This window comes from Schistocerca americana, unplaced genomic scaffold (assembly GCF_021461395.2).
Source record: "Schistocerca americana isolate TAMUIC-IGC-003095 unplaced genomic scaffold, iqSchAmer2.1 HiC_scaffold_103, whole genome shotgun sequence".
NCBI lineage: Eukaryota > Metazoa > Arthropoda > Insecta > Orthoptera > Acrididae > Schistocerca > Schistocerca americana.
Genome location: NW_025725080.1, coordinates 196,727 through 220,884, shown reverse-complemented (window position 1 = coordinate 220,884; position 24,158 = coordinate 196,727). Strand labels below are relative to the sequence as shown.

The 24,158-nt window shown below is 43.6% G+C and overlaps 63 non-coding genes across 63 annotated transcripts; 32 read left to right on the top strand and 31 right to left on the bottom strand.

Moving 5' to 3' along the window:
- The first annotated feature begins 109 nt into the window (after positions 1 to 109).
- Trnaq-cug lies at positions 110 to 181 on the top strand. The gene has a single exon. It is a non-coding gene; the product is annotated as a tRNA-Gln (tRNA).
- A 358-nt stretch (positions 182 to 539) lies between these two features.
- Positions 540 to 628, bottom strand: Trnay-gua. The gene is given in 2 exon segments: positions 540 to 575; positions 592 to 628. It is a non-coding gene; the product is annotated as a tRNA-Tyr (tRNA).
- A 248-nt stretch (positions 629 to 876) lies between these two features.
- Positions 877 to 948, top strand: Trnaq-cug. Its single transcript has one exon. It is a non-coding gene; the product is annotated as a tRNA-Gln (tRNA).
- Positions 949 to 1,306: 358 nt separating this feature from the next.
- Trnay-gua lies at positions 1,307 to 1,395 on the bottom strand. The gene is given in 2 exon segments: positions 1,307 to 1,342; positions 1,359 to 1,395. It is a non-coding gene; the product is annotated as a tRNA-Tyr (tRNA).
- Positions 1,396 to 1,643: 248 nt separating this feature from the next.
- Trnaq-cug lies at positions 1,644 to 1,715 on the top strand. The gene has a single exon. It is a non-coding gene; the product is annotated as a tRNA-Gln (tRNA).
- A 358-nt stretch (positions 1,716 to 2,073) lies between these two features.
- Positions 2,074 to 2,162, bottom strand: Trnay-gua. Its single transcript is given in 2 exon segments — positions 2,074 to 2,109; positions 2,126 to 2,162. It is a non-coding gene; the product is annotated as a tRNA-Tyr (tRNA).
- A 248-nt stretch (positions 2,163 to 2,410) lies between these two features.
- Trnaq-cug lies at positions 2,411 to 2,482 on the top strand. Its single transcript has one exon. It is a non-coding gene; the product is annotated as a tRNA-Gln (tRNA).
- Positions 2,483 to 2,840: 358 nt separating this feature from the next.
- Positions 2,841 to 2,929, bottom strand: Trnay-gua. The gene is given in 2 exon segments: positions 2,841 to 2,876; positions 2,893 to 2,929. It is a non-coding gene; the product is annotated as a tRNA-Tyr (tRNA).
- Positions 2,930 to 3,177: 248 nt separating this feature from the next.
- On the top strand, positions 3,178 to 3,249 carry Trnaq-cug. Its single transcript has one exon. It is a non-coding gene; the product is annotated as a tRNA-Gln (tRNA).
- Positions 3,250 to 3,607: 358 nt separating this feature from the next.
- Positions 3,608 to 3,696, bottom strand: Trnay-gua. The gene is given in 2 exon segments: positions 3,608 to 3,643; positions 3,660 to 3,696. It is a non-coding gene; the product is annotated as a tRNA-Tyr (tRNA).
- Positions 3,697 to 3,944: 248 nt separating this feature from the next.
- Trnaq-cug lies at positions 3,945 to 4,016 on the top strand. Its single transcript has one exon. It is a non-coding gene; the product is annotated as a tRNA-Gln (tRNA).
- Positions 4,017 to 4,374: 358 nt separating this feature from the next.
- Positions 4,375 to 4,463, bottom strand: Trnay-gua. Its single transcript is given in 2 exon segments — positions 4,375 to 4,410; positions 4,427 to 4,463. It is a non-coding gene; the product is annotated as a tRNA-Tyr (tRNA).
- A 248-nt stretch (positions 4,464 to 4,711) lies between these two features.
- Positions 4,712 to 4,783, top strand: Trnaq-cug. Its single transcript has one exon. It is a non-coding gene; the product is annotated as a tRNA-Gln (tRNA).
- Positions 4,784 to 5,141: 358 nt separating this feature from the next.
- On the bottom strand, positions 5,142 to 5,230 carry Trnay-gua. Its single transcript is given in 2 exon segments — positions 5,142 to 5,177; positions 5,194 to 5,230. It is a non-coding gene; the product is annotated as a tRNA-Tyr (tRNA).
- Positions 5,231 to 5,478: 248 nt separating this feature from the next.
- On the top strand, positions 5,479 to 5,550 carry Trnaq-cug. Its single transcript has one exon. It is a non-coding gene; the product is annotated as a tRNA-Gln (tRNA).
- Positions 5,551 to 5,908: 358 nt separating this feature from the next.
- Positions 5,909 to 5,997, bottom strand: Trnay-gua. Its single transcript is given in 2 exon segments — positions 5,909 to 5,944; positions 5,961 to 5,997. It is a non-coding gene; the product is annotated as a tRNA-Tyr (tRNA).
- Positions 5,998 to 6,245: 248 nt separating this feature from the next.
- On the top strand, positions 6,246 to 6,317 carry Trnaq-cug. The gene has a single exon. It is a non-coding gene; the product is annotated as a tRNA-Gln (tRNA).
- Positions 6,318 to 6,675: 358 nt separating this feature from the next.
- Positions 6,676 to 6,764, bottom strand: Trnay-gua. Its single transcript is given in 2 exon segments — positions 6,676 to 6,711; positions 6,728 to 6,764. It is a non-coding gene; the product is annotated as a tRNA-Tyr (tRNA).
- Positions 6,765 to 7,012: 248 nt separating this feature from the next.
- Positions 7,013 to 7,084, top strand: Trnaq-cug. The gene has a single exon. It is a non-coding gene; the product is annotated as a tRNA-Gln (tRNA).
- A 358-nt stretch (positions 7,085 to 7,442) lies between these two features.
- Trnay-gua lies at positions 7,443 to 7,531 on the bottom strand. Its single transcript is given in 2 exon segments — positions 7,443 to 7,478; positions 7,495 to 7,531. It is a non-coding gene; the product is annotated as a tRNA-Tyr (tRNA).
- Positions 7,532 to 7,779: 248 nt separating this feature from the next.
- Positions 7,780 to 7,851, top strand: Trnaq-cug. Its single transcript has one exon. It is a non-coding gene; the product is annotated as a tRNA-Gln (tRNA).
- A 358-nt stretch (positions 7,852 to 8,209) lies between these two features.
- On the bottom strand, positions 8,210 to 8,298 carry Trnay-gua. Its single transcript is given in 2 exon segments — positions 8,210 to 8,245; positions 8,262 to 8,298. It is a non-coding gene; the product is annotated as a tRNA-Tyr (tRNA).
- Positions 8,299 to 8,546: 248 nt separating this feature from the next.
- Trnaq-cug lies at positions 8,547 to 8,618 on the top strand. Its single transcript has one exon. It is a non-coding gene; the product is annotated as a tRNA-Gln (tRNA).
- A 358-nt stretch (positions 8,619 to 8,976) lies between these two features.
- On the bottom strand, positions 8,977 to 9,065 carry Trnay-gua. Its single transcript is given in 2 exon segments — positions 8,977 to 9,012; positions 9,029 to 9,065. It is a non-coding gene; the product is annotated as a tRNA-Tyr (tRNA).
- Positions 9,066 to 9,313: 248 nt separating this feature from the next.
- Positions 9,314 to 9,385, top strand: Trnaq-cug. Its single transcript has one exon. It is a non-coding gene; the product is annotated as a tRNA-Gln (tRNA).
- A 358-nt stretch (positions 9,386 to 9,743) lies between these two features.
- On the bottom strand, positions 9,744 to 9,832 carry Trnay-gua. The gene is given in 2 exon segments: positions 9,744 to 9,779; positions 9,796 to 9,832. It is a non-coding gene; the product is annotated as a tRNA-Tyr (tRNA).
- Positions 9,833 to 10,080: 248 nt separating this feature from the next.
- Trnaq-cug lies at positions 10,081 to 10,152 on the top strand. The gene has a single exon. It is a non-coding gene; the product is annotated as a tRNA-Gln (tRNA).
- Positions 10,153 to 10,510: 358 nt separating this feature from the next.
- Trnay-gua lies at positions 10,511 to 10,599 on the bottom strand. The gene is given in 2 exon segments: positions 10,511 to 10,546; positions 10,563 to 10,599. It is a non-coding gene; the product is annotated as a tRNA-Tyr (tRNA).
- Positions 10,600 to 10,847: 248 nt separating this feature from the next.
- On the top strand, positions 10,848 to 10,919 carry Trnaq-cug. The gene has a single exon. It is a non-coding gene; the product is annotated as a tRNA-Gln (tRNA).
- Positions 10,920 to 11,277: 358 nt separating this feature from the next.
- Trnay-gua lies at positions 11,278 to 11,366 on the bottom strand. The gene is given in 2 exon segments: positions 11,278 to 11,313; positions 11,330 to 11,366. It is a non-coding gene; the product is annotated as a tRNA-Tyr (tRNA).
- Positions 11,367 to 11,614: 248 nt separating this feature from the next.
- Positions 11,615 to 11,686, top strand: Trnaq-cug. Its single transcript has one exon. It is a non-coding gene; the product is annotated as a tRNA-Gln (tRNA).
- Positions 11,687 to 12,044: 358 nt separating this feature from the next.
- On the bottom strand, positions 12,045 to 12,133 carry Trnay-gua. The gene is given in 2 exon segments: positions 12,045 to 12,080; positions 12,097 to 12,133. It is a non-coding gene; the product is annotated as a tRNA-Tyr (tRNA).
- A 248-nt stretch (positions 12,134 to 12,381) lies between these two features.
- Positions 12,382 to 12,453, top strand: Trnaq-cug. Its single transcript has one exon. It is a non-coding gene; the product is annotated as a tRNA-Gln (tRNA).
- A 358-nt stretch (positions 12,454 to 12,811) lies between these two features.
- Positions 12,812 to 12,900, bottom strand: Trnay-gua. The gene is given in 2 exon segments: positions 12,812 to 12,847; positions 12,864 to 12,900. It is a non-coding gene; the product is annotated as a tRNA-Tyr (tRNA).
- A 248-nt stretch (positions 12,901 to 13,148) lies between these two features.
- Positions 13,149 to 13,220, top strand: Trnaq-cug. The gene has a single exon. It is a non-coding gene; the product is annotated as a tRNA-Gln (tRNA).
- Positions 13,221 to 13,578: 358 nt separating this feature from the next.
- Trnay-gua lies at positions 13,579 to 13,667 on the bottom strand. The gene is given in 2 exon segments: positions 13,579 to 13,614; positions 13,631 to 13,667. It is a non-coding gene; the product is annotated as a tRNA-Tyr (tRNA).
- A 248-nt stretch (positions 13,668 to 13,915) lies between these two features.
- Positions 13,916 to 13,987, top strand: Trnaq-cug. Its single transcript has one exon. It is a non-coding gene; the product is annotated as a tRNA-Gln (tRNA).
- A 358-nt stretch (positions 13,988 to 14,345) lies between these two features.
- Trnay-gua lies at positions 14,346 to 14,434 on the bottom strand. Its single transcript is given in 2 exon segments — positions 14,346 to 14,381; positions 14,398 to 14,434. It is a non-coding gene; the product is annotated as a tRNA-Tyr (tRNA).
- Positions 14,435 to 14,682: 248 nt separating this feature from the next.
- On the top strand, positions 14,683 to 14,754 carry Trnaq-cug. Its single transcript has one exon. It is a non-coding gene; the product is annotated as a tRNA-Gln (tRNA).
- A 358-nt stretch (positions 14,755 to 15,112) lies between these two features.
- Positions 15,113 to 15,201, bottom strand: Trnay-gua. Its single transcript is given in 2 exon segments — positions 15,113 to 15,148; positions 15,165 to 15,201. It is a non-coding gene; the product is annotated as a tRNA-Tyr (tRNA).
- Positions 15,202 to 15,449: 248 nt separating this feature from the next.
- Trnaq-cug lies at positions 15,450 to 15,521 on the top strand. The gene has a single exon. It is a non-coding gene; the product is annotated as a tRNA-Gln (tRNA).
- A 358-nt stretch (positions 15,522 to 15,879) lies between these two features.
- Trnay-gua lies at positions 15,880 to 15,968 on the bottom strand. The gene is given in 2 exon segments: positions 15,880 to 15,915; positions 15,932 to 15,968. It is a non-coding gene; the product is annotated as a tRNA-Tyr (tRNA).
- Positions 15,969 to 16,216: 248 nt separating this feature from the next.
- On the top strand, positions 16,217 to 16,288 carry Trnaq-cug. Its single transcript has one exon. It is a non-coding gene; the product is annotated as a tRNA-Gln (tRNA).
- A 358-nt stretch (positions 16,289 to 16,646) lies between these two features.
- Positions 16,647 to 16,735, bottom strand: Trnay-gua. Its single transcript is given in 2 exon segments — positions 16,647 to 16,682; positions 16,699 to 16,735. It is a non-coding gene; the product is annotated as a tRNA-Tyr (tRNA).
- Positions 16,736 to 16,983: 248 nt separating this feature from the next.
- Trnaq-cug lies at positions 16,984 to 17,055 on the top strand. The gene has a single exon. It is a non-coding gene; the product is annotated as a tRNA-Gln (tRNA).
- Positions 17,056 to 17,413: 358 nt separating this feature from the next.
- Trnay-gua lies at positions 17,414 to 17,502 on the bottom strand. Its single transcript is given in 2 exon segments — positions 17,414 to 17,449; positions 17,466 to 17,502. It is a non-coding gene; the product is annotated as a tRNA-Tyr (tRNA).
- A 248-nt stretch (positions 17,503 to 17,750) lies between these two features.
- Positions 17,751 to 17,822, top strand: Trnaq-cug. The gene has a single exon. It is a non-coding gene; the product is annotated as a tRNA-Gln (tRNA).
- A 358-nt stretch (positions 17,823 to 18,180) lies between these two features.
- Positions 18,181 to 18,269, bottom strand: Trnay-gua. The gene is given in 2 exon segments: positions 18,181 to 18,216; positions 18,233 to 18,269. It is a non-coding gene; the product is annotated as a tRNA-Tyr (tRNA).
- Positions 18,270 to 18,516: 247 nt separating this feature from the next.
- Positions 18,517 to 18,588, top strand: Trnaq-cug. Its single transcript has one exon. It is a non-coding gene; the product is annotated as a tRNA-Gln (tRNA).
- Positions 18,589 to 18,946: 358 nt separating this feature from the next.
- On the bottom strand, positions 18,947 to 19,035 carry Trnay-gua. The gene is given in 2 exon segments: positions 18,947 to 18,982; positions 18,999 to 19,035. It is a non-coding gene; the product is annotated as a tRNA-Tyr (tRNA).
- Positions 19,036 to 19,283: 248 nt separating this feature from the next.
- Positions 19,284 to 19,355, top strand: Trnaq-cug. Its single transcript has one exon. It is a non-coding gene; the product is annotated as a tRNA-Gln (tRNA).
- A 358-nt stretch (positions 19,356 to 19,713) lies between these two features.
- Positions 19,714 to 19,802, bottom strand: Trnay-gua. Its single transcript is given in 2 exon segments — positions 19,714 to 19,749; positions 19,766 to 19,802. It is a non-coding gene; the product is annotated as a tRNA-Tyr (tRNA).
- A 248-nt stretch (positions 19,803 to 20,050) lies between these two features.
- On the top strand, positions 20,051 to 20,122 carry Trnaq-cug. Its single transcript has one exon. It is a non-coding gene; the product is annotated as a tRNA-Gln (tRNA).
- Positions 20,123 to 20,480: 358 nt separating this feature from the next.
- Trnay-gua lies at positions 20,481 to 20,569 on the bottom strand. The gene is given in 2 exon segments: positions 20,481 to 20,516; positions 20,533 to 20,569. It is a non-coding gene; the product is annotated as a tRNA-Tyr (tRNA).
- A 248-nt stretch (positions 20,570 to 20,817) lies between these two features.
- Positions 20,818 to 20,889, top strand: Trnaq-cug. The gene has a single exon. It is a non-coding gene; the product is annotated as a tRNA-Gln (tRNA).
- A 358-nt stretch (positions 20,890 to 21,247) lies between these two features.
- Trnay-gua lies at positions 21,248 to 21,336 on the bottom strand. The gene is given in 2 exon segments: positions 21,248 to 21,283; positions 21,300 to 21,336. It is a non-coding gene; the product is annotated as a tRNA-Tyr (tRNA).
- A 248-nt stretch (positions 21,337 to 21,584) lies between these two features.
- Positions 21,585 to 21,656, top strand: Trnaq-cug. The gene has a single exon. It is a non-coding gene; the product is annotated as a tRNA-Gln (tRNA).
- A 358-nt stretch (positions 21,657 to 22,014) lies between these two features.
- On the bottom strand, positions 22,015 to 22,103 carry Trnay-gua. The gene is given in 2 exon segments: positions 22,015 to 22,050; positions 22,067 to 22,103. It is a non-coding gene; the product is annotated as a tRNA-Tyr (tRNA).
- Positions 22,104 to 22,351: 248 nt separating this feature from the next.
- On the top strand, positions 22,352 to 22,423 carry Trnaq-cug. Its single transcript has one exon. It is a non-coding gene; the product is annotated as a tRNA-Gln (tRNA).
- A 358-nt stretch (positions 22,424 to 22,781) lies between these two features.
- Trnay-gua lies at positions 22,782 to 22,870 on the bottom strand. The gene is given in 2 exon segments: positions 22,782 to 22,817; positions 22,834 to 22,870. It is a non-coding gene; the product is annotated as a tRNA-Tyr (tRNA).
- Positions 22,871 to 23,118: 248 nt separating this feature from the next.
- Positions 23,119 to 23,190, top strand: Trnaq-cug. The gene has a single exon. It is a non-coding gene; the product is annotated as a tRNA-Gln (tRNA).
- Positions 23,191 to 23,548: 358 nt separating this feature from the next.
- Trnay-gua lies at positions 23,549 to 23,637 on the bottom strand. The gene is given in 2 exon segments: positions 23,549 to 23,584; positions 23,601 to 23,637. It is a non-coding gene; the product is annotated as a tRNA-Tyr (tRNA).
- Positions 23,638 to 23,885: 248 nt separating this feature from the next.
- Positions 23,886 to 23,957, top strand: Trnaq-cug. The gene has a single exon. It is a non-coding gene; the product is annotated as a tRNA-Gln (tRNA).
- Positions 23,958 to 24,158: the final 201 nt, after the last annotated feature.

Below are 24,158 nucleotides of genomic sequence, written 5' to 3'. Positions count from 1 at the left end.
AGTTTTATAATGCTCGATCGTGTCAATTAGGTTAAAAAATGCAAGTAGGAAGTGTCTGAAGTACGTCAGAACACTGCTAAGTGTATTTACGAGTCCCATTCTCCTGTCTGGTTCCATGGTGTAACGGTTAGCACTCTGGACTCTGAATCCAGCGATCCGAGTTCGAATCTCGGTGGAACCTTCGTTTAGTCTAAATTTTCTGTAATAAGCGTTTCTCGCCGAGGAAGTAGCAGCGATAGGCTCAGGGGTGTAGTTTCTACGTTTGTATTAAAAACGAGATGTCTATGAAACGGCTGAATATTGGTGCGACTATGTGACCTATATAGCACATTAAACGAGTAATGCCTGTAAGAGCAAGCAATTTTACTATAATTCGAAGAAATATCATTATCCTACGAAGGCTAAGAATCCCATGATTATCAACTAGCTACTAGAAGCTGAGCAAATGAATTTCCTTTAAAACAGGTTTAAAACATAGGGAGGTTCTGACCGAGTGGGCATGCTCTGGAGCCTCTTTGCTCCTGAGATTAGAAAAACAGTCCTCTGGGCCGGATTTGAACCAGCGACCTATGGATAACTGTGAATCCTCCACTACAGTCCACCGCTCTACCAACTGAGCTACCAGAGGCTCTGCATACTTTCTTATTCGTACTGATTGCTTTACGTCCGTCCCTGTCTTTCGTTTCCACACACTGCTACTCAGCGCTGCCATATAGACGCACAGGAAATGCAGTCATCGGCTGCAAGTGCAAACATTGCCCAGATTAAGTTTTATAATGCTCGATCGTGTCAATTAGGTTAAAAAATGCAAGTAGGAAGTGTCTGAAGTACGTCAGAACACTGCTAAGTGTATTTACGAGTCCCATTCTCCTGTCTGGTTCCATGGTGTAACGGTTAGCACTCTGGACTCTGAATCCAGCGATCCGAGTTCGAATCTCGGTGGAACCTTCGTTTAGTCTAAATTTTCTGTAATAAGCGTTTCTCGCCGAGGAAGTAGCAGCGATAGGCTCAGGGGTGTAGTTTCTACGTTTGTATTAAAAACGAGATGTCTATGAAACGGCTGAATATTGGTGCGACTATGTGACCTATATAGCACATTAAACGAGCAATGCCTGTAAGAGCAAGCAATTTTACTATAATTCGAAGAAATATCATTATCCTACGAAGGCTAAGAATCCCATGATTATCAACTAGCTACTAGAAGCTGAGCAAATGAATTTCCTTTAAAACAGGTTTAAAACATAGGGAGGTTCTGACCGAGTGGGCATGCTCTGGAGCCTCTTTGCTCCTGAGATTAGAAAAACAGTCCTCTGGGCCGGATTTGAACCAGCGACCTATGGATAACTGTGAATCCTCCACTACAGTCCACCGCTCTACCAACTGAGCTACCAGAGGCTCTGCATACTTTCTTATTCGTACTGATTGCTTTACGTCCGTCCCTGTCTTTCGTTTCCACACACTGCTACTCAGCGCTGCCATATAGACGCACAGGAAATGCAGTCATCGGCTGCAAGTGCAAACATTGCCCAGATTAAGTTTTATAATGCTCGATCGTGTCAATTAGGTTAAAAAATGCAAGTAGGAAGTGTCTGAAGTACGTCAGAACACTGCTAAGTGTATTTACGAGTCCCATTCTCCTGTCTGGTTCCATTGTGTAACGGTTAGCACTCTGGACTCTGAATCCAGCGATCCGAGTTCGAATCTCGGTGGAACCTTCGTTTAGTCTAAATTTTCTGTAATAAGCGTTTCTCGCCGAGGAAGTAGCAGCGATAGGCTCAGGGGTGTAGTTTCTACGTTTGTATTAAAAACGAGATGTCTATGAAACGGCTGAATATTGGTGCGACTATGTGACCTATATAGCACATTAAACGAGTAATGCCTGTAAGAGCAAGCAATTTTACTATAATTCGAAGAAATATCATTATCCTACGAAGGCTAAGAATCCCATGATTATCAACTAGCTACTAGAAGCTGAGCAAATGAATTTCCTTTAAAACAGGTTTAAAACATAGGGAGGTTCTGACCGAGTGGGCATGCTCTGGAGCCTCTTTGCTCCTGAGATTAGAAAAACAGTCCTCTGGGCCGGATTTGAACCAGCGACCTATGGATAACTGTGAATCCTCCACTACAGTCCACCGCTCTACCAACTGAGCTACCAGAGGCTCTGCATACTTTCTTATTCGTACTGATTGCTTTACGTCCGTCCCTGTCTTTCGTTTCCACACACTGCTACTCAGCGCTGCCATATAGACGCACAGGAAATGCAGTCATCGGCTGCAAGTGCAAACATTGCCCAGATTAAGTTTTATAATGCTCGATCGTGTCAATTAGGTTAAAAAATGCAAGTAGGAAGTGTCTGAAGTACGTCAGAACACTGCTAAGTGTATTTACGAGTCCCATTCTCCTGTCTGGTTCCATGGTGTAACGGTTAGCACTCTGGACTCTGAATCCAGCGATCCGAGTTCGAATCTCGGTGGAACCTTCGTTTAGTCTAAATTTTCTGTAATAAGCGTTTCTCGCCGAGGAAGTAGCAGCGATAGGCTCAGGGGTGTAGTTTCTACGTTTGTATTAAAAACGAGATGTCTATGAAACGGCTGAATATTGGTGCGACTATGTGACCTATATAGCACATTAAACGAGTAATGCCTGTAAGAGCAAGCAATTTTACTATAATTCGAAGAAATATCATTATCCTACGAAGGCTAAGAATCCCATGATTATCAACTAGCTACTAGAAGCTGAGCAAATGAATTTCCTTTAAAACAGGTTTAAAACATAGGGAGGTTCTGACCGAGTGGGCATGCTCTGGAGCCTCTTTGCTCCTGAGATTAGAAAAACAGTCCTCTGGGCCGGATTTGAACCAGCGACCTATGGATAACTGTGAATCCTCCACTACAGTCCACCGCTCTACCAACTGAGCTACCAGAGGCTCTGCATACTTTCTTATTCGTACTGATTGCTTTACGTCCGTCCCTGTCTTTCGTTTCCACACACTGCTACTCAGCGCTGCCATATAGACGCACAGGAAATGCAGTCATCGGCTGCAAGTGCAAACATTGCCCAGATTAAGTTTTATAATGCTCGATCGTGTCAATTAGGTTAAAAAATGCAAGTAGGAAGTGTCTGAAGTACGTCAGAACACTGCTAAGTGTATTTACGAGTCCCATTCTCCTGTCTGGTTCCATGGTGTAACGGTTAGCACTCTGGACTCTGAATCCAGCGATCCGAGTTCGAATCTCGGTGGAACCTTCGTTTAGTCTAAATTTTCTGTAATAAGCGTTTCTCGCCGAGGAAGTAGCAGCGATAGGCTCAGGGGTGTAGTTTCTACGTTTGTATTAAAAACGAGATGTCTATGAAACGGCTGAATATTGGTGCGACTATGTGACCTATATAGCACATTAAACGAGTAATGCCTGTAAGAGCAAGCAATTTTACTATAATTCGAAGAAATATCATTATCCTACGAAGGCTAAGAATCCCATGATTATCAACTAGCTACTAGAAGCTGAGCAAATGAATTTCCTTTAAAACAGGTTTAAAACATAGGGAGGTTCTGACCGAGTGGGCATGCTCTGGAGCCTCTTTGCTCCTGAGATTAGAAAAACAGTCCTCTGGGCCGGATTTGAACCAGCGACCTATGGATAACTGTGAATCCTCCACTACAGTCCACCGCTCTACCAACTGAGCTACCAGAGGCTCTGCATACTTTCTTATTCGTACTGATTGCTTTACGTCCGTCCCTGTCTTTCGTTTCCACACACTGCTACTCAGCGCTGCCATATAGACGCACAGGAAATGCAGTCATCGGCTGCAAGTGCAAACATTGCCCAGATTAAGTTTTATAATGCTCGATCGTGTCAATTAGGTTAAAAAATGCAAGTAGGAAGTGTCTGAAGTACGTCAGAACACTGCTAAGTGTATTTACGAGTCCCATTCTCCTGTCTGGTTCCATGGTGTAACGGTTAGCACTCTGGACTCTGAATCCAGCGATCCGAGTTCGAATCTCGGTGGAACCTTCGTTTAGTCTAAATTTTCTGTAATAAGCGTTTCTCGCCGAGGAAGTAGCAGCGATAGGCTCAGGGGTGTAGTTTCTACGTTTGTATTAAAAACGAGATGTCTATGAAACGGCTGAATATTGGTGCGACTATGTGACCTATATAGCACATTAAACGAGTAATGCCTGTAAGAGCAAGCAATTTTACTATAATTCGAAGAAATATCATTATCCTACGAAGGCTAAGAATCCCATGATTATCAACTAGCTACTAGAAGCTGAGCAAATGAATTTCCTTTAAAACAGGTTTAAAACATAGGGAGGTTCTGACCGAGTGGGCATGCTCTGGAGCCTCTTTGCTCCTGAGATTAGAAAAACAGTCCTCTGGGCCGGATTTGAACCAGCGACCTATGGATAACTGTGAATCCTCCACTACAGTCCACCGCTCTACCAACTGAGCTACCAGAGGCTCTGCATACTTTCTTATTCGTACTGATTGCTTTACGTCCGTCCCTGTCTTTCGTTTCCACACACTGCTACTCAGCGCTGCCATATAGACGCACAGGAAATGCAGTCATCGGCTGCAAGTGCAAACATTGCCCAGATTAAGTTTTATAATGCTCGATCGTGTCAATTAGGTTAAAAAATGCAAGTAGGAAGTGTCTGAAGTACGTCAGAACACTGCTAAGTGTATTTACGAGTCCCATTCTCCTGTCTGGTTCCATGGTGTAACGGTTAGCACTCTGGACTCTGAATCCAGCGATCCGAGTTCGAATCTCGGTGGAACCTTCGTTTAGTCTAAATTTTCTGTAATAAGCGTTTCTCGCCGAGGAAGTAGCAGCGATAGGCTCAGGGGTGTAGTTTCTACGTTTGTATTAAAAACGAGATGTCTATGAAACGGCTGAATATTGGTGCGACTATGTGACCTATATAGCACATTAAACGAGTAATGCCTGTAAGAGCAAGCAATTTTACTATAATTCGAAGAAATATCATTATCCTACGAAGGCTAAGAATCCCATGATTATCAACTAGCTACTAGAAGCTGAGCAAATGAATTTCCTTTAAAACAGGTTTAAAACATAGGGAGGTTCTGACCGAGTGGGCATGCTCTGGAGCCTCTTTGCTCCTGAGATTAGAAAAACAGTCCTCTGGGCCGGATTTGAACCAGCGACCTATGGATAACTGTGAATCCTCCACTACAGTCCACCGCTCTACCAACTGAGCTACCAGAGGCTCTGCATACTTTCTTATTCGTACTGATTGCTTTACGTCCGTCCCTGTCTTTCGTTTCCACGCACTGCTACTCAGCGCTGCCATATAGACGCACAGGAAATGCAGTCATCGGCTGCAAGTGCAAACATTGCCCAGATTAAGTTTTATAATGCTCGATCGTGTCAATTAGGTTAAAAAATGCAAGTAGGAAGTGTCTGAAGTACGTCAGAACACTGCTAAGTGTATTTACGAGTCCCATTCTCCTGTCTGGTTCCATGGTGTAACGGTTAGCACTCTGGACTCTGAATCCAGCGATCCGAGTTCGAATCTCGGTGGAACCTTCGTTTAGTCTAAATTTTCTGTAATAAGCGTTTCTCGCCGAGGAAGTAGCAGCGATAGGCTCAGGGGTGTAGTTTCTACGTTTGTATTAAAAACGAGATGTCTATGAAACGGCTGAATATTGGTGCGACTATGTGACCTATATAGCACATTAAACGAGTAATGCCTGTAAGAGCAAGCAATTTTACTATAATTCGAAGAAATATCATTATCCTACGAAGGCTAAGAATCCCATGATTATCAACTAGCTACTAGAAGCTGAGCAAATGAATTTCCTTTAAAACAGGTTTAAAACATAGGGAGGTTCTGACCGAGTGGGCATGCTCTGGAGCCTCTTTGCTCCTGAGATTACAAAAACAGTCCTCTGGGCCGGATTTGAACCAGCGACCTATGGATAACTGTGAATCCTCCACTACAGTCCACCGCTCTACCAACTGAGCTACCAGAGGCTCTGCATACTTTCTTATTCGTACTGATTGCTTTACGTCCGTCCCTGTCTTTCGTTTCCACACACTGCTACTCAGCGCTGCCATATAGACGCACAGGAAATGCAGTCATCGGCTGCAAGTGCAAACATTGCCCAGATTAAGTTTTATAATGCTCGATCGTGTCAATTAGGTTAAAAAATGCAAGTAGGAAGTGTCTGAAGTACGTCAGAACACTGCTAAGTGTATTTACGAGTCCCATTCTCCTGTCTGGTTCCATGGTGTAACGGTTAGCACTCTGGACTCTGAATCCAGCGATCCGAGTTCGAATCTCGGTGGAACCTTCGTTTAGTCTAAATTTTCTGTAATAAGCGTTTCCCGCCGAGGAAGTAGCAGCGATAGGCTCAGGGGTGTAGTTTCTACGTTTGTATTAAAAACGAGATGTCTATGAAACGGCTGAATATTGGTGCGACTATGTGACCTATATAGCACATTAAACGAGTAATGCCTGTAAGAGCAAGCAATTTTACTATAATTCGAAGAAATATCATTATCCTACGAAGGCTAAGAATCCCATGATTATCAACTAGCTACTAGAAGCTGAGCAAATGAATTTCCTTTAAAACAGGTTTAAAACATAGGGAGGTTCTGACCGAGTGGGCATGCTCTGGAGCCTCTTTGCTCCTGAGATTAGAAAAACAGTCCTCTGGGCCGGATTTGAACCAGCGACCTATGGATAACTGTGAATCCTCCACTACAGTCCACCGCTCTACCAACTGAGCTACCAGAGGCTCTGCATACTTTCTTATTCGTACTGATTGCTTTACGTCCGTCCCTGTCTTTCGTTTCCACACACTGCTACTCAGCGCTGCCATATAGACGCACAGGAAATGCAGTCATCGGCTGCAAGTGCAAACATTGCCCAGATTAAGTTTTATAATGCTCGATCGTGTCAATTAGGTTAAAAAATGCAAGTAGGAAGTGTCTGAAGTACGTCAGAACACTGCTAAGTGTATTTACGAGTCCCATTCTCCTGTCTGGTTCCATGGTGTAACGGTTAGCACTCTGGACTCTGAATCCAGCGATCCGAGTTCGAATCTCGGTGGAACCTTCGTTTAGTCTAAATTTTCTGTAATAAGCGTTTCTCGCCGAGGAAGTAGCAGCGATAGGCTCAGGGGTGTAGTTTCTACGTTTGTATTAAAAACGAGATGTCTATGAAACGGCTGAATATTGGTGCGACTATGTGACCTATATAGCACATTAAACGAGTAATGCCTGTAAGAGCAAGCAATTTTACTATAATTCGAAGAAATATCATTATCCTACGAAGGCTAAGAATCCCATGATTATCAACTAGCTACTAGAAGCTGAGCAAATGAATTTCCTTTAAAACAGGTTTAAAACATAGGGAGGTTCTGACCGAGTGGGCATGCTCTGGAGCCTCTTTGCTCCTGAGATTAGAAAAACAGTCCTCTGGGCCGGATTTGAACCAGCGACCTATGGATAACTGTGAATCCTCCACTACAGTCCACCGCTCTACCAACTGAGCTACCAGAGGCTCTGCATACTTTCTTATTCGTACTGATTGCTTTACGTCCGTCCCTGTCTTTCGTTTCCACACACTGCTACTCAGCGCTGCCATATAGACGCACAGGAAATGCAGTCATCGGCTGCAAGTGCAAACATTGCCCAGATTAAGTTTTATAATGCTCGATCGTGTCAATTAGGTTAAAAAATGCAAGTAGGAAGTGTCTGAAGTACGTCAGAACACTGCTAAGTGTATTTACGAGTCCCATTCTCCTGTCTGGTTCCATGGTGTAACGGTTAGCACTCTGGACTCTGAATCCAGCGATCCGAGTTCGAATCTCGGTGGAACCTTCGTTTAGTCTAAATTTTCTGTAATAAGCGTTTCTCGCCGAGGAAGTAGCAGCGATAGGCTCAGGGGTGTAGTTTCTACGTTTGTATTAAAAACGAGATGTCTATGAAACGGCTGAATATTGGTGCGACTATGGGACCTATATAGCACATTAAACGAGTAATGCCTGTAAGAGCAAGCAATTTTACTATAATTCGAAGAAATATCATTATCCTACGAAGGCTAAGAATCCCATGATTATCAACTAGCTACTAGAAGCTGAGCAAATGAATTTCCTTTAAAACAGGTTTAAAACATAGGGAGGTTCTGACCGAGTGGGCATGCTCTGGAGCCTCTTTGCTCCTGAGATTAGAAAAACAGTCCTCTGGGCCGGATTTGAACCAGCGACCTATGGATAACTGTGAATCCTCCACTACAGTCCACCGCTCTACCAACTGAGCTACCAGAGGCTCTGCATACTTTCTTATTCGTACTGATTGCTTTACGTCCGTCCCTGTCTTTCGTTTCCACACACTGCTACTCAGCGCTGCCATATAGACGCACAGGAAATGCAGTCATCGGCTGCAAGTGCAAACATTGCCCAGATTAAGTTTTATAATGCTCGATCGTGTCAATTAGGTTAAAAAATGCAAGTAGGAAGTGTCTGAAGTACGTCAGAACACTGCTAAGTGTATTTACGAGTCCCATTCTCCTGTCTGGTTCCATGGTGTAACGGTTAGCACTCTGGACTCTGAATCCAGCGATCCGAGTTCGAATCTCGGTGGAACCTTCGTTAAGTCTAAATTTTCTGTAATAAGCGTTTCTCGCCGAGGAAGTAGCAGCGATAGGCTCAGGGGTGTAGTTTCTACGTTTGTATTAAAAACGAGATGTCTATGAAACGGCTGAATATTGGTGCGACTATGTGACCTATATAGCACATTAAACGAGTAATGCCTGTAAGAGCAAGCAATTTTACTATAATTCGAAGAAATATCATTATCCTACGAAGGCTAAGAATCCCATGATTATCAACTAGCTACTAGAAGCTGAGCAAATGAATTTCCTTTAAAACAGGTTTAAAACATAGGGAGGTTCTGACCGAGTGGGCATGCTCTGGAGCCTCTTTGCTCCTGAGATTAGAAAAACAGTCCTCTAGGCCGAATTTGAACCAGCGACATATGGATAACTGTGAATCCTCCACTACAGTCCACCGCTCTACCAACTGAGCTACCAGAGGCTCTGCATACTTTCTTATTCGTACTGATTGCTTTACGTCCGTCCCTGTCTTTCGTTTCCACACACTGCTACTCAGCGCTGCCATATAGACGCACAGGAAATGCAGTCATCGGCTGCAAGTGCAAACATTGCCCAGATTAAGTTTTATAATGCTCGATCGTGTCAATTAGGTTAAAAAATGCAAGTAGGAAGTGTCTGAAGTACGTCAGAACACTGCTAAGTGTATTTACGAGTCCCATTCTCCTGTCTGGTTCCATGGTGTAACGGTTAGCACTCTGGACTCTGAATCCAGCGATCCGAGTTCGAATCTCGGTGGAACCTTCGTTTAGTCTAAATTTTCTGTAATAAGCGTTTCTCGCCGAGGAAGTAGCAGCGATAGGCTCAGGGGTGTAGTTTCTACGTTTGTATTAAAAACGAGATGTCTATGAAACGGCTGAATATTGGTGCGACTATGTGACCTATATAGCACATTAAACGAGTAATGCCTGTAAGAGCAAGCAATTTTACTATAATTCGAAGAAATATCATTATCCTACGAAGGCTAAGAATCCCATGATTATCAACTAGCTACTAGAAGCTGAGCAAATGAATTTCCTTTAAAACAGGTTTAAAACATAGGGAGGTTCTGACCGAGTGGGCATGCTCTGGAGCCTCTTTGCTCCTGAGATTAGAAAAACAGTCCTCTGGGCCGGATTTGAACCAGCGACCTATGGATAACTGTGAATCCTCCACTACAGTCCACCGCTCTACCAACTGAGCTCCCAGAGGCTCTGCATACTTTCTTATTCGTACTGATTGCTTTACGTCCGTCCCTGTCTTTCGTTTCCACACACTGCTACTCAGCGCTGCCATATAGACGCACAGGAAATGCAGTCATCGGCTGCAAGTGCAAACATTGCCCAGATTAAGTTTTATAATGCTCGATCGTGTCAATTAGGTTAAAAAATGCAAGTAGGAAGTGTCTGAAGTACGTCAGAACACTGCTAAGTGTATTTACGAGTCCCATTCTCCTGTCTGGTTCCATGGTGTAACGGTTAGCACTCTGGACTCTGAATCCAGCGATCCGAGTTCGAATCTCGGTGGAACCTTCGTTTAGTCTAAATTTTCTGTAATAAGCGTTTCTCGCCGAGGAAGTAGCAGCGATAGGCTCAGGGGTGTAGTTTCTACGTTTGTATTAAAAACGAGATGTCTATGAAACGGCTGAATATTGGTGCGACTATGTGACCTATATAGCACATTAAACGAGTAATGCCTGTAAGAGCAAGCAATTTTACTATAATTCGAAGAAATATCATTATCCTACGAAGGCTAAGAATCCCATGATTATCAACTAGCTACTAGAAGCTGAGCAAATGAATTTCCTTTAAAACAGGTTTAAAACATAGGGAGGTTCTGACCGAGTGGGCATGCTCTGGAGCCTCTTTGCTCCTGAGATTAGAAAAACAGTCCTCTGGGCCGGATTTGAACCAGCGACCTATGGATAACTGTGAATCCTCCACTACAGTCCACCGCTCTACCAACTGAGCTACCAGAGGCTCTGCATACTTTCTTATTCGTACTGATTGCTTTACGTCCGTCCCTGTCTTTCGTTTCCACACACTGCTACTCAGCGCTGCCATATAGACGCACAGGAAATGCAGTCATCGGCTGCAAGTGCAAACATTGCCCAGATTAAGTTTTATAATGCTCGATCGTGTCAATTAGGTTAAAAAATGCAAGTAGGAAGTGTCTGAAGTACGTCAGAACACTGCTAAGTGTATTTACGAGTCCCATTCTCCTGTCTGGTTCCATGGTGTAACGGTTAGCACTCTGGACTCTGAATCCAGCGATCCGAGTTCGAATCTCGGTGGAACCTTCGTTTAGTCTAAATTTTCTGTAATAAGCGTTTCTCGCCGAGGAAGTAGCAGCGATAGGCTCAGGGGTGTAGTTTCTACGTTTGTATTAAAAACGAGATGTCTATGAAACGGCTGAATATTGGTGCGACTATGTGACCTATATAGCACATTAAACGAGTAATGCCTGTAAGAGCAAGCAATTTTACTATAATTCGAAGAAATATCATTATCCTACGAAGGCTAAGAATCCCATGATTATCAACTAGCTACTAGAAGCTGAGCAAATGAATTTCCTTTAAAACAGGTTTAAAACATAGGGAGGTTCTGACCGAGTGGGCATGCTCTGGAGCCTCTTTGCTCCTGAGATTAGAAAAACAGTCCTCTGGGCCGGATTTGAACCAGCGACCTATGGATAACTGTGAATCCTCCACTACAGTCCACCGCTCTACCAACTGAGCTACCAGAGGCTCTGCATACTTTCTTATTCGTACTGATTGCTTTACGTCCGTCCCTGTCTTTCGTTTCCACACGCTGCTACTCAGCGCTGCCATATAGACGCACAGGAAATGCAGTCATCGGCTGCAAGTGCAAACATTGCCCAGATTAAGTTTTATAATGCTCGATCGTGTCAATTAGGTTAAAAAATGCAAGTAGGAAGTGTCTGAAGTACGTCAGAACACTGCTAAGTGTATTTACGAGTCCCATTCTCCTGTCTGGTTCCATGGTGTAACGGTTAGCACTCTGGACTCTGAATCCAGCGATCCGAGTTCGAATCTCGGTGGAACCTTCGTTTAGTCTAAATTTTCTGTAATAAGCGTTTCTCGCCGAGGAAGTAGCAGCGATAGGCTCAGGGGTGTAGTTTCTACGTTTGTATTAAAAACGAGATGTCTATGAAACGGCTGAATATTGGTGCGACTATGTGACCTATATAGCACATTAAACGAGTAATGCCTGTAAGAGCAAGCAATTTTACTATAATTCGAAGAAATATCATTATCCTACGAAGGCTAAGAATCCCATGATTATCAACTAGCTACTAGAAGCTGAGCAAATGAATTTCCTTTAAAACAGGTTTAAAACATAGGGAGGTTCTGACCGAGTGGGCATGCTCTGGAGCCGCTTTGCTCCTGAGATTAGAAAAACAGTCCTCTGGGCCGGATTTGAACCAGCGACCTATGGATAACTGTGAATCCTCCACTACAGTCCACCGCTCTACCAACTGAGCTACCAGAGGCTCTGCATACTTTCTTATTCGTACTGATTGCTTTACGTCCGTCCCTGTCTTTCGTTTCCACACACTGCTACTCAGCGCTGCCATATAGACGCACAGGAAATGCAGTCATCGGCTGCAAGTGCAAACATTGCCCAGATTAAGTTTTATAATGCTCGATCGTGTCAATTAGGTTAAAAAATGCAAGTAGGAAGTGTCTGAAGTACGTCAGAACACTGCTAAGTGTATTTACGAGTCCCATTCTCCTGTCTGGTTCCATGGTGTAACGGTTAGCACTCTGGACTCTGAATCCAGCGATCCGAGTTCGAATCTGGGTGGAACCTTCGTTTAGTCTAAATTTTCTGTAATAAGCGTTTCTCGCCGAGGAAGTAGCAGCGATAGGCTCAGGGGTGTAGTTTCTACGTTTGTATTAAAAACGAGATGTCTATGAAACGGCTGAATATTGGTGCGACTATGTGACCTATATAGCACATTAAACGAGTAATGCCTGTAAGAGCAAGCAATTTTACTATAATTCGAAGAAATATCATTATCCTACGAAGGCTAAGAATCCCATGATTATCAACTAGCTACTAGAAGCTGAGCAAATGAATTTCCTTTAAAACAGGTTTAAAACATAGGGAGGTTCTGACCGAGTGGGCATGCTCTGGAGCCTCTTTGCTCCTGAGATTAGAAAAACAGTCCTCTGGGCCGGATTTGAACCAGCGACCTATGGATAACTGTGAATCCTCCACTACAGTCCACCGCTCTACCAACTGAGCTACCAGAGGCTCTGCATACTTTCTTATTCGTACTGATTGCTTTACGTCCGTCCCTGTCTTTCGTTTCCACACACTGCTACTCAGCGCTGCCATATAGACGCACAGGAAATGCAGTCATCGGCTGCAAGTGCAAACATTGCCCAGATTAAGTTTTATAATGCTCGATCGTGTCAATTAGGTTAAAAAATGCAAGTAGGAAGTGTCTGAAGTACGTCAGAACACTGCTAAGTGTATTTACGAGTCCCATTCTCCTGTCTGGTTCCATGGTGTAACGGTTAGCACTCTGGACTCTGAATCCAGCGATCCGAGTTCGAATCTCGGTGGAACCTTCGTTTAGTCTAAATTTTCTGTAATAAGCGTTTCTCGCCGAGGAAGTAGCAGCGATAGGCTCAGGGGTGTAGTTTCTACGTTTGTATTAAAAACGAGATGTCTATGAAACGGCTGAATATTGGTGCGACTATGTGACCTATATAGCACATTAAACGAGTAATGCCTGTAAGAGCAAGCAATTTTACTATAATTCGAAGAAATATCATTATCCTACGAAGGCTAAGAATCCCATGATTATCAACTAGCTACTAGAAGCTGAGCAAATGAATTTCCTTTAAAACAGGTTTAAAACATAGGGAGGTTCTGACCGAGTGGGCATGCTCTGGAGCCTCTTTGCTCCTGAGATTAGAAAAACAGTCCTCTGGGCCGGATTTGAACCAGCGACCTATGGATAACTGTGAATCCTCCACTACAGTCCACCGCTCTACCAACTGAGCTACCAGAGGCTCTGCATAATTTCTTATTCGTACTGATTGCTTTACGTCCGTCTCTGTCTTTCGTTTCCACACACTGCTACTCAGCGCTGCCATATAGACGCACAGGAAATGCAGTCATCGGCTGCAAGTGCAAACATTGCCCAGATTAAGTTTTATAATGCTCGATCGTGTCAATTAGGTTAAAAAATGCAAGTAGGAAGTGTCTGAAGTACGTCAGAACACTGCTAAGTGTATTTACGAGTCCCATTCTCCTGTCTGGTTCCATGGTGTAACGGTTAGCACTCTGGACTCTGAATCCAGCGATCCGAGTTCGAATCTCGGTGGAACCTTCGTTTAGTCTAAATTTTCTGTAATAAGCGTTTCTCGCCGAGGAAGTAGCAGCGATAGGCTCAGGGGTGTAGTTTCTACGTTTGTATTAAAAACGAGATGTCTATGAAACGGCTGAATATTGGTGCGACTATGTGACCTATATAGCACATTAAACGAGTAATGCCTGTAAGAGCAAGCAATTTTACTATAATTCGAAGAAATATCATTATCCTACGAAGGCTAAGAATCCCATGATTATCAACTAGCTACTAGAAGCTGAGCAAATGAATTTCCTTTAAAACAGGTTTAAAACATAGGGAGGTTCTGACCGAGTGGGCATGCTCTGGAGCCTCTTTGCTCCTGAGATTAGAAAAACAGTCCTCTGGGCCGGATTTGAACCAGCGACCTATGGATAACTGTGAATCCTCCACTACAGTCCACCGCTCTACCAACTGAGCTACCAGAGGCTCTGCATACTTTCTTATTCGTACTGATTGCTTTACGTCCGTCCCTGTCTTTCGTTTCCACACACTGCTACTCAGCGCTGCCATATAGACGCACAGGAAATGCAGTCATCGGCTGCAAGTGCAAACATTGCCCAGATTAAGTTTTATAATGCTCGATCGTGTCAATTAGGTTAAAAAATGCAAGTAGGAAGTGTCTGAAGTACGTCAGAACACTGCTAAGTGTATTTACGAGTCCCATTCTCCTGTCTGGTTCCATGGTGTAACGGTTAGCACTCTGGACTCTGAATCCAGCGATCCGAGTTCGAATCTCGGTGGAACCTTCGTTTAGTCTAAATTTTCTGTAATAAGCGTTTCTCGCCGAGGAAGTAGCAGCGATAGGCTCAGGGGTGTAGTTTCTACGTTTGTATTAAAAACGAGATGTCTATGAAACGGCTGAATATTGGTGCGACTATGTGACCTATATAGCACATTAAACGAGTAATGCCTGTAAGAGCAAGCAATTTTACTATAATTCGAAGAAATATCATTATCCTACGAAGGCTAAGAATCCCATGATTATCAACTAGCTACTAGAAGCTGAGCAAATGAATTTCCTTTAAAACAGGTTTAAAACATAGGGAGGTTCTGACCGAGTGGGCATGCTCTGGAGCCTCTTTGCTCCTGAGATTAGAAAAACAGTCCTCTGGGCCGGATTTGAACCAGCGACCTATGGATAACTGTGAATCCTCCACTACAGTCCACCGCTCTACCAACTGAGCTACCAGAGGCTCTGCATACTTTCTTATTCGTACTGATTGCTTTACGTCCGTCCCTGTCTTTCGTTTCCACACGCTGCTACTCAGCGCTGCCATATAGACGCACAGGAAATGCAGTCATCGGCTGCAAGTGCAAACATTGCCCAGATTAAGTTTTATAATGCTCGATCGTGTCAATTAGGTTAAAAAATGCAAGTAGGAAGTGTCTGAAGTACGTCAGAACACTGCTAAGTGTATTTACGAGTCCCATTCTCCTGTCTGGTTCCATGGTGTAACGGTTAGCACTCTGGACTCTGAATCCAGCGATCCGAGTTCGAATCTCGGTGGAACCTTCGTTTAGTCTAAATTTTCTGTAATAAGCGTTTCTCGCCGAGGAAGTAGCAGCGATAGGCTCAGGGGTGTAGTTTCTACGTTTGTATTAAAAACGAGATGTCTATGAAACGGCTGAATATTGGTGCGACTATGTGACCTATATAGCACATTAAACGAGTAATGCCTGTAAGAGCAAGCAATTTTACTATAATTCGAAGAAATATCATTATCCTACGAAGGCTAAGAATCCCATGATTATCAACTAGCTACTAGAAGCTGAGCAAATGAATTTCCTTTAAAACAGGTTTAAAACATAGGGAGGTTCTGACCGAGTGGGCATGCTCTGGAGCCTCTTTGCTCCTGAGATTAGAAAAACAGTCCTCTGGGCCGGATTTGAACCAGCGACCTATGGATAACTGTGAATCCTCCACTACAGTCCACCGCTCTACCAACTGAGCTACCAGAGGCTCTGCATACTTTCTTATTCGTACTGATTGCTTTACGTCCGTCCCTGTCTTTCGTTTCCACACACTGCTACTCAGCGCTGCCATATAGACGCACAGGAAATGCAGTCATCGGCTGCAAGTGCAAACATTGCCCAGATTAAGTTTTATAATGCTCGATCGTGTCAATTAGGTTAAAAAATGCAAGTAGGAAGTGTCTGAAGTACGTCAGAACACTGCTAAGTGTATTTACGAGTCCCATTCTCCTGTCTGGTTCCATGGTGTAACGGTTAGCACTCTGGACTCTGAATCCAGCGATCCGAGTTCGAATCTCGGTGGAACCTTCGTTTAGTCTAAATTTTCTGTAATAAGCGTTTCTCGCCGAGGAAGTAGCAGCGATAGGCTCAGGGGTGTAGTTTCTACGTTTGTATTAAAAACGAGATGTCTATGAAACGGCTGAATATTGGTGCGACTATGTGACCTATATAGCACATTAAACGAGTAATGCCTGTAAGAGCAAGCAATTTTACTATAATTCGAAGAAATATCATTATCCTACGAAGGCTAAGAATCCCATGATTATCAACTAGCTACTAGAAGCTGAGCAAATGAATTTCCTTTAAAACAGGTTTAAAACATAGGGAGGTTCTGACCGAGTGGGCATGCTCTGGAGCCTCTTTGCTCCTGAGATTAGAAAAACAGTCCTCTGGGCCGGATTTGAACCAGCGACCTATGGATAACTGTGAATCCTCCACTACAGTCCACCGCTCTACCAACTGAGCTACCAGAGGCTCTGCATAATTTCTTATTCGTACTGATTGCTTTACGTCCGTCTCTGTCTTTCGTTTCCACACACTGCTACTCAGCGCTGCCATATAGACGCACAGGAAATGCAGTCATCGGCTGCAAGTGCAAACATTGCCCAGATTAAGTTTTATAATGCTCGATCGTGTCAATTAGGTTAAAAAATGCAAGTAGGAAGTGTCTGAAGTACGTCAGAACACTGCTAAGTGTATTTACGAGTCCCATTCTCCTGTCTGGTTCCATGGTGTAACGGTTAGCACTCTGGACTCTGAATCCAGCGATCCGAGTTCGAATCTCGGTGGAACCTTCGTTTAGTCTAAATTTTCTGTAATAAGCGTTTCTCGCCGAGGAAGTAGCAGCGATAGGCTCAGGGGTGTAGTTTCTACGTTTGTATTAAAAACGAGATGTCTATGAAACGGCTGAATATTGGTGCGACTATGTGACCTATATAGCACATTAAACGAGTAATGCCTGTAAGAGCAAGCAATTTTACTATAATTCGAAGAAATATCATTATCCTACGAAGGCTAAGAATCCCATGATTATCAACTAGCTACTAGAAGCTGAGCAAATGAATTTCCTTTAAAACAGGTTTAAAACATAGGGAGGTTCTGACCGAGTGGGCATGCTCTGGAGCCTCTTTGCTCCTGAGATTAGAAAAACAGTCCTCTGGGCCGGATTTGAACCAGCGACCTATGGATAACTGTGAATCCTCCACTACAGTCCACCGCTCTACCAACTGAGCTACCAGAGGCTCTGCATAATTTCTTATTCGTACTGATTGCTTTACGTCCGTCTCTGTCTTTCGTTTCCACACACTGCTACTCAGCGCTGCCATATAGACGCACAGGAAATGCAGTCATCGGCTGCAAGTGCAAACATTGCCCAGATTAAGTTTTATAATGCTCGATCGTGTCAATTAGGTTAAAAAATGCAAGTAGGAAGTGTCTGAAGTACGTCAGAACACTGCTAAGTGTATTTACGAGTCCCATTCTCCTGTCTGGTTCCATGGTGTAACGGTTAGCACTCTGGACTCTGAATCCAGCGATCCGAGTTCGAATCTCGGTGGAACCTTCGTTTAGTCTAAATTTTCTGTAATAAGCGTTTCTCGCCGAGGAAGTAGCAGCGATAGGCTCAGGGGTGTAGTTTCTACGTTTGTATTAAAAACGAGATGTCTACGAAACGGCTGAATATTGGTGCGACTATGTGACCTATATAGCACATTAAACGAGTAATGCCTGTAAGAGCAAGCAATTTTACTATAATTCGAAGAAATATCATTATCCTACGAAGGCTAAGAATCCCATGATTATCAACTAGCTACTAGAAGCTGAGCAAATGAATTTCCTTTAAAACAGGTTTAAAACATAGGGAGGTTCTGACCGAGTGGGCATGCTCTGGAGCCTCTTTGCTCCTGAGATTAGAAAAACAGTCCTCTGGGCCGGATTTGAACCAGCGACCTATGGATAACTGTGAATCCTCCACTACAGTCCACCGCTCTACCAACTGAGCTACCAGAGGCTCTGCATACTTTCTTATTCGTACTGATTGCTTTACGTCGTCCCTGTCTTTCGTTTCCACACACTGCTACTCAGCGCTGCCATATAGACGCACAGGAAATGCAGTCATCGGCTGCAAGTGCAAACATTGCCCAGATTAAGTTTTATAATGCTCGATCGTGTCAATTAGGTTAAAAAATGCAAGTAGGAAGTGTCTGAAGTACGTCAGAACACTGCTAAGTGTATTTACGAGTCCCGTTCTCCTGTCTGGTTCCATGGTGTAACGGTTAGCACTCCGGACTCTGAATCCAGCGATCCGAGTTCGAATCTCGGTGGAACCTTCGTTTAGTCTAAATTTTCTGTAATAAGCGTTTCTCGCCGAGGAAGTAGCAGCGATAGGCTCAGGGGTGTAGTTTCTACGTTTGTATTAAAAACGAGATGTCTATGAAACGGCTGAATATTGGTGCGACTATGTGACCTATATAGCACATTAAACGAGTAATGCCTGTAAGAGCAAGCAATTTTACTATAATTCGAAGAAATATCATTATCCTACGAAGGCTAAGAATCCCATGATTATCAACTAGCTACTAGAAGCTGAGCAAATGAATTTCCTTTAAAACAGGTTTAAAACATAGGGAGGTTCTGACCGAGTGGGCATGCTCTGGAGCCTCTTTGCTCCTGAGATTAGAAAAACAGTCCTCTGGGCCGGATTTGAACCAGCGACCTATGGATAACTGTGAATCCTCCACTACAGTCCACCGCTCTACCAACTGAGCTACCAGAGGCTCTGCATACTTTCTTATTCGTACTGATTGCTTTACGTCCGTCCCTGTCTTTCGTTTCCACACGCTGCTACTCAGCGCTGCCATATAGACGCACAGGAAATGCAGTCATCGGCTGCAAGTGCAAACATTGCCCAGATTAAGTTTTATAATGCTCGATCGTGTCAATTAGGTTAAAAAATGCAAGTAGGAAGTGTCTGAAGTACGTCAGAACACTGCTAAGTGTATTTACGAGTCCCATTCTCCTGTCTGGTTCCATGGTGTAACGGTTAGCACTCTGGACTCTGAATCCAGCGATCCGAGTTCGAATCTCGGTGGAACCTTCGTTTAGTCTAAATTTTCTGTAATAAGCGTTTCTCGCCGAGGAAGTAGCAGCGATAGGCTCAGGGGTGTAGTTTCTACGTTTGTATTAAAAACGAGATGTCTATGAAACGGCTGAATATTGGTGCGACTATGTGACCTATATAGCACATTAAACGAGTAATGCCTGTAAGAGCAAGCAATTTTACTATAATTCGAAGAAATATCATTATCCTACGAAGGCTAAGAATCCCATGATTATCAACTAGCTACTAGAAGCTGAGCAAATGAATTTCCTTTAAAACAGGTTTAAAACATAGGGTGGTTCTGACCGAGTGGGCATGCTCTGGAGCCTCTTTGCTCCTGAGATTAGAAAAACAGTCCTCTGGGCCGGATTTGAACCAGCGACCTATGGATAACTGTGAATCCTCCACTACAGTCCACCGCTCTACCAACTGAGCTACCAGAGGCTCTGCATACTTTCTTATTAGTACTGATTGCTTTACGTCCGTCCCTGTCTTTCGTTTCCACACACTGCTACTCAGCGCTGCCATATAGACGCACAGGAAATGCAGTCATCGGCTGCAAGTGCAAACATTGCCCAGATTAAGTTTTATAATGCTCGATCGTGTCAATTAGGTTAAAAAATGCAAGTAGGAAGTGTCTGAAGTACGTCAGAACACTGCTAAGTGTATTTACGAGTCCCATTCTCCTGTCTGGTTCCATGGTGTAACGGTTAGCACTCTGGACTCTGAATCCAGCGATCCGAGTTCGAATCTCGGTGGAACCTTCGTTTAGTCTAAATTTTCTGTAATAAGCGTTTCTCGCCGAGGAAGTAGCAGCGATAGGCTCAGGGGTGTAGTTTCTACGTTTGTATTAAAAACGAGATGTCTATGAAACGGCTGAATATTGGTGCGACTATGTGACCTATATAGCACATTAAACGAGTAATGCCTGTAAGAGCAAGCAATTTTACTATAATTCGAAGAAATATCATTATCCTACGAAGGCTAAGAATCCCATGATTATCAACTAGCTACTAGAAGCTGAGCAAATGAATTTCCTTTAAAACAGGTTTAAAACATAGGGAGGTTCTGACCGAGTGGGCATGCTCTGGAGCCTCTTTGCTCCTGAGATTAGAAAAACAGTCCTCTGGGCCGGATTTGAACCAGCGACCTATGGATAACTGTGAATCCTCCACTACAGTCCACCGCTCTACCAACTGAGCTACCAGAGGCTCTGCATACTTTCTTATTCGTACTGATTGCTTTACGTCCGTCCCTGTCTTTCGTTTCCACACACTGCTACTCAGCGCTGCCATATAGACGCACAGGAAATGCAGTCATCGGCTGCAAGTGCAAACATTGCCCAGATTAAGTTTTATAATGCTCGATCGTGTCAATTAGGTTAAAAAATGCAAGTAGGAAGTGTCTGAAGTACGTCAGAACACTGCTAAGTGTATTTACGAGTCCCATTCTCCTGTCTGGTTCCATGGTGTAACGGTTAGCACTCTGGACTCTGAATCCAGCGATCCGAGTTCGAATCTCGGTGGAACCTTCGTCTAGTCTAAATTTTCTGTAATAAGCGTTTCTCGCCGAGGAAGTAGCAGCGATAGGCTCAGGGGTGTAGTTTCTACGTTTGTATTAAAAACGAGATGTCTATGAAACGGCTGAATATTGGTGCGACTATGTGACCTATATAGCACATTAAACGAGTAATGCCTGTAAGAGCAAGCAATTTTACTATAATTCGAAGAAATATCATTATCCTACGAAGGCTAAGAATCCCATGATTATCAACTAGCTACTAGAAGCTGAGCAAATGAATTTCCTTTAAAACAGGTTTAAAACATAGGGAGGTTCTGACCGAGTGGGCATGCTCTGGAGCCTCTTTGCTCCTGAGATTAGAAAAACAGTCCTCTGGGCCGGATTTGAACCAGCGACCTATGGATAACTGTGAATCCTCCACTACAGTCCACCGCTCTACCAACTGAGCTACCAGAGGCTTTGCATACGTTCTTATTCGTACTGATTGCTTTACGTCCGTCCCTGTCTTTCGTTTCCACACACTGCTACTCAGCGCTGCCATATAGACGCACAGGAAATGCAGTCATCGGCTGCAAGTGCAAACATTGCCCAGATTAAGTTTTATAATGCTCGATCGTGTCAATTAGGTTAAAAAATGCAAGTAGGAAGTGTCTGAAGTACGTCAGAACACTGCTAAGTGTATTTACGAGTCCCATTCTCCTGTCTGGTTCCATGGTGTAACGGTTAGCACTCTGGACTCTGAATCCAGCGATCCGAGTTCGAATCTCGGTGGAACCTTCGTTTAGTCTAAATTTTCTGTAATAAGCGTTTCTCGCCGAGGAAGTAGCAGCGATAGGCTCAGGGGTGTAGTTTCTACGTTTGTATTAAAAACGAGATGTCTATGAAACGGCTGAATATTGGTGCGACTATGTGACCTATATAGCACATTAAACGAGTAATGCCTGTAAGAGCAAGCAATTTTACTATAATTCGAAGAAATATCATTATCCTACGAAGGCTAAGAATCCCATGATTATCAACTAGCTACTAGAAGCTGAGCAAATGAATTTCCTTTAAAACAGGTTTAAAACATAGGGAGGTTCTGACCGAGTGGGCATGCTCTGGAGCCGCTTTGCTCCTGAGATTAGAAAAACAGTCCTCTGGGCCGGATTTGAACCAGCGACCTATGGATAACTGTGAATCCTCCACTACAGTCTACCGCTCTACCAACTGAGCTACCAGAGGCTCTGCATACTTTCTTATTCGTACTGATTGCTTTACGTCCGTCCCTGTCTTTCGTTTCCACACACTGCTACTCAGCGCTGCCATATAGACGCACAGGAAATGCAGTCATCGGCTGCAAGTGCAAACATTGCCCAGATTAAGTTTTATAATGCTCGATCGTGTCAATTAGGTTAAAAAATGCAAGTAGGAAGTGTCTGAAGTACGTCAGAACACTGCTAAGTGTATTTACGAGTCCCATTCTCCTGTCTGGTTCCATGGTGTAACGGTTAGCACTCTGGACTCTGAATCCAGCGATCCGAGTTCGAATCTCGGTGGAACCTTCGTTTAGTCTAAATTTTCTGTAATAAGCGTTTCTCGCCGAGGAAGTAGCAGCGATAGGCTCAGGGGTGTAGTTTCTACGTTTGTATTAAAAACGAGATGTCTATGAAACGGCTGAATATTGGTGCGACTATGTGACCTATATAGCACATTAAACGAGTAATGCCTGTAAGAGCAAGCAATTTTACTATAATTCGAAGAAATATCATTATCCTACGAAGGCTAAGAATCCCATGATTATCAACTAGCTACTAGAAGCTGAGCAAATGAATTTCCTTTAAAACAGGTTTAAAACATAGGGAGGTTCTGACCGAGTGGGCATGCTCTGGAGCCTCTTTGCTCCTGAGATTAGAAAAACAGTCCTCTGGGCCGGATTTGAACCAGCGACCTATGGATAACTGTGAATCCTCCACTACAGTCCACCGCTCTACCAACTGAGCTACCAGAGGCTCTGCGTACTTTCTTATTCGTACTGATTGCTTTACGTCCGTCCCTGTCTTTCGTTTCCACACACTGCTACTCAGCGCTGCCATATAGACGCACAGGAAATGCAGTCATCGGCTGCAAGTGCAAACATTGCCCAGATTAAGTTTTATAATGCTCGATCGTGTCAATTAGGTTAAAAAATGCAAGTAGGAAGTGTCTGAAGTACGTCAGAACACTGCTAAGTGTATTTACGAGTCCCATTCTCCTGTCTGGTTCCATGGTGTAACGGTTAGCACTCTGGACTCTGAATCCAGCGATCCGAGTTCGAATCTCGGTGGAACCTTCGTTTAGTCTAAATTTTCTGTAATAAGCGTTTCTCGCCGAGGAAGTAGCAGCGATAGGCTCAGGGGTGTAGTTTCTACGTTTGTATTAAAAACGAGATGTCTATGAAACGGCTGAATATTGGTGCGACTATGTGACCTATATAGCACATTAAACGAGTAATGCCTGTAAGAGCAAGCAATTTTACTATAATTCGAAGAAATATCATTATCCTACGAAGGCTAAGAATCCCATGATTATCAACTAGCTACTAGAAGCTGAGCAAATGAATTTCCTTTAAAACAGGTTTAAAACATAGGGAGGTTCTGACCGAGTGGGCATGCTCTGGAGCCTCTTTGCTCCTGAGATTAGAAAAACAGTCCTCTGGGCCGGATTTGAACCAGCGACCTATGGATAACTGTGAATCCTCCACTACAGTCCACCGCTCTACCAACTGAGCTACCAGAGGCTCTGCATACTTTCTTATTCGTACTGATTGCTTTACGTCCGTCCCTGTCTTTCGTTTCCACACACTGCTACTCAGCGCTGCCATATAGACGCACAGGAAATGCAGTCATCGGCTGCAAGTGCAAACATTGCCCAGATTAAGTTTTATAATGCTCGATCGTGTCAATTAGGTTAAAAAATGCAAGTAGGAAGTGTCTGAAGTACGTCAGAACACTGCTAAGTGTATTTACGAGTCCCATTCTCCTGTCTGGTTCCATTGTGTAACGGTTAGCACTCTGGACTCTGAATCCAGCGATCCGAGTTCGAATCTCGGTGGAACCTTCGTTTAGTCTAAATTTTCTGTAATAAGCGTTTCTCGCCGAGGAAGTAGCAGCGATAGGCTCAGGGGTGTAGTTTCTACGTTTGTATTAAAAACGAGATGTCTATGAAACGGCTGAATATTGGTGCGACTATGTGACCTATATAGCACATTAAACGAGTAATGCCTGTAAGAGCAAGCAATTTTACTATAATTCGAAGAAA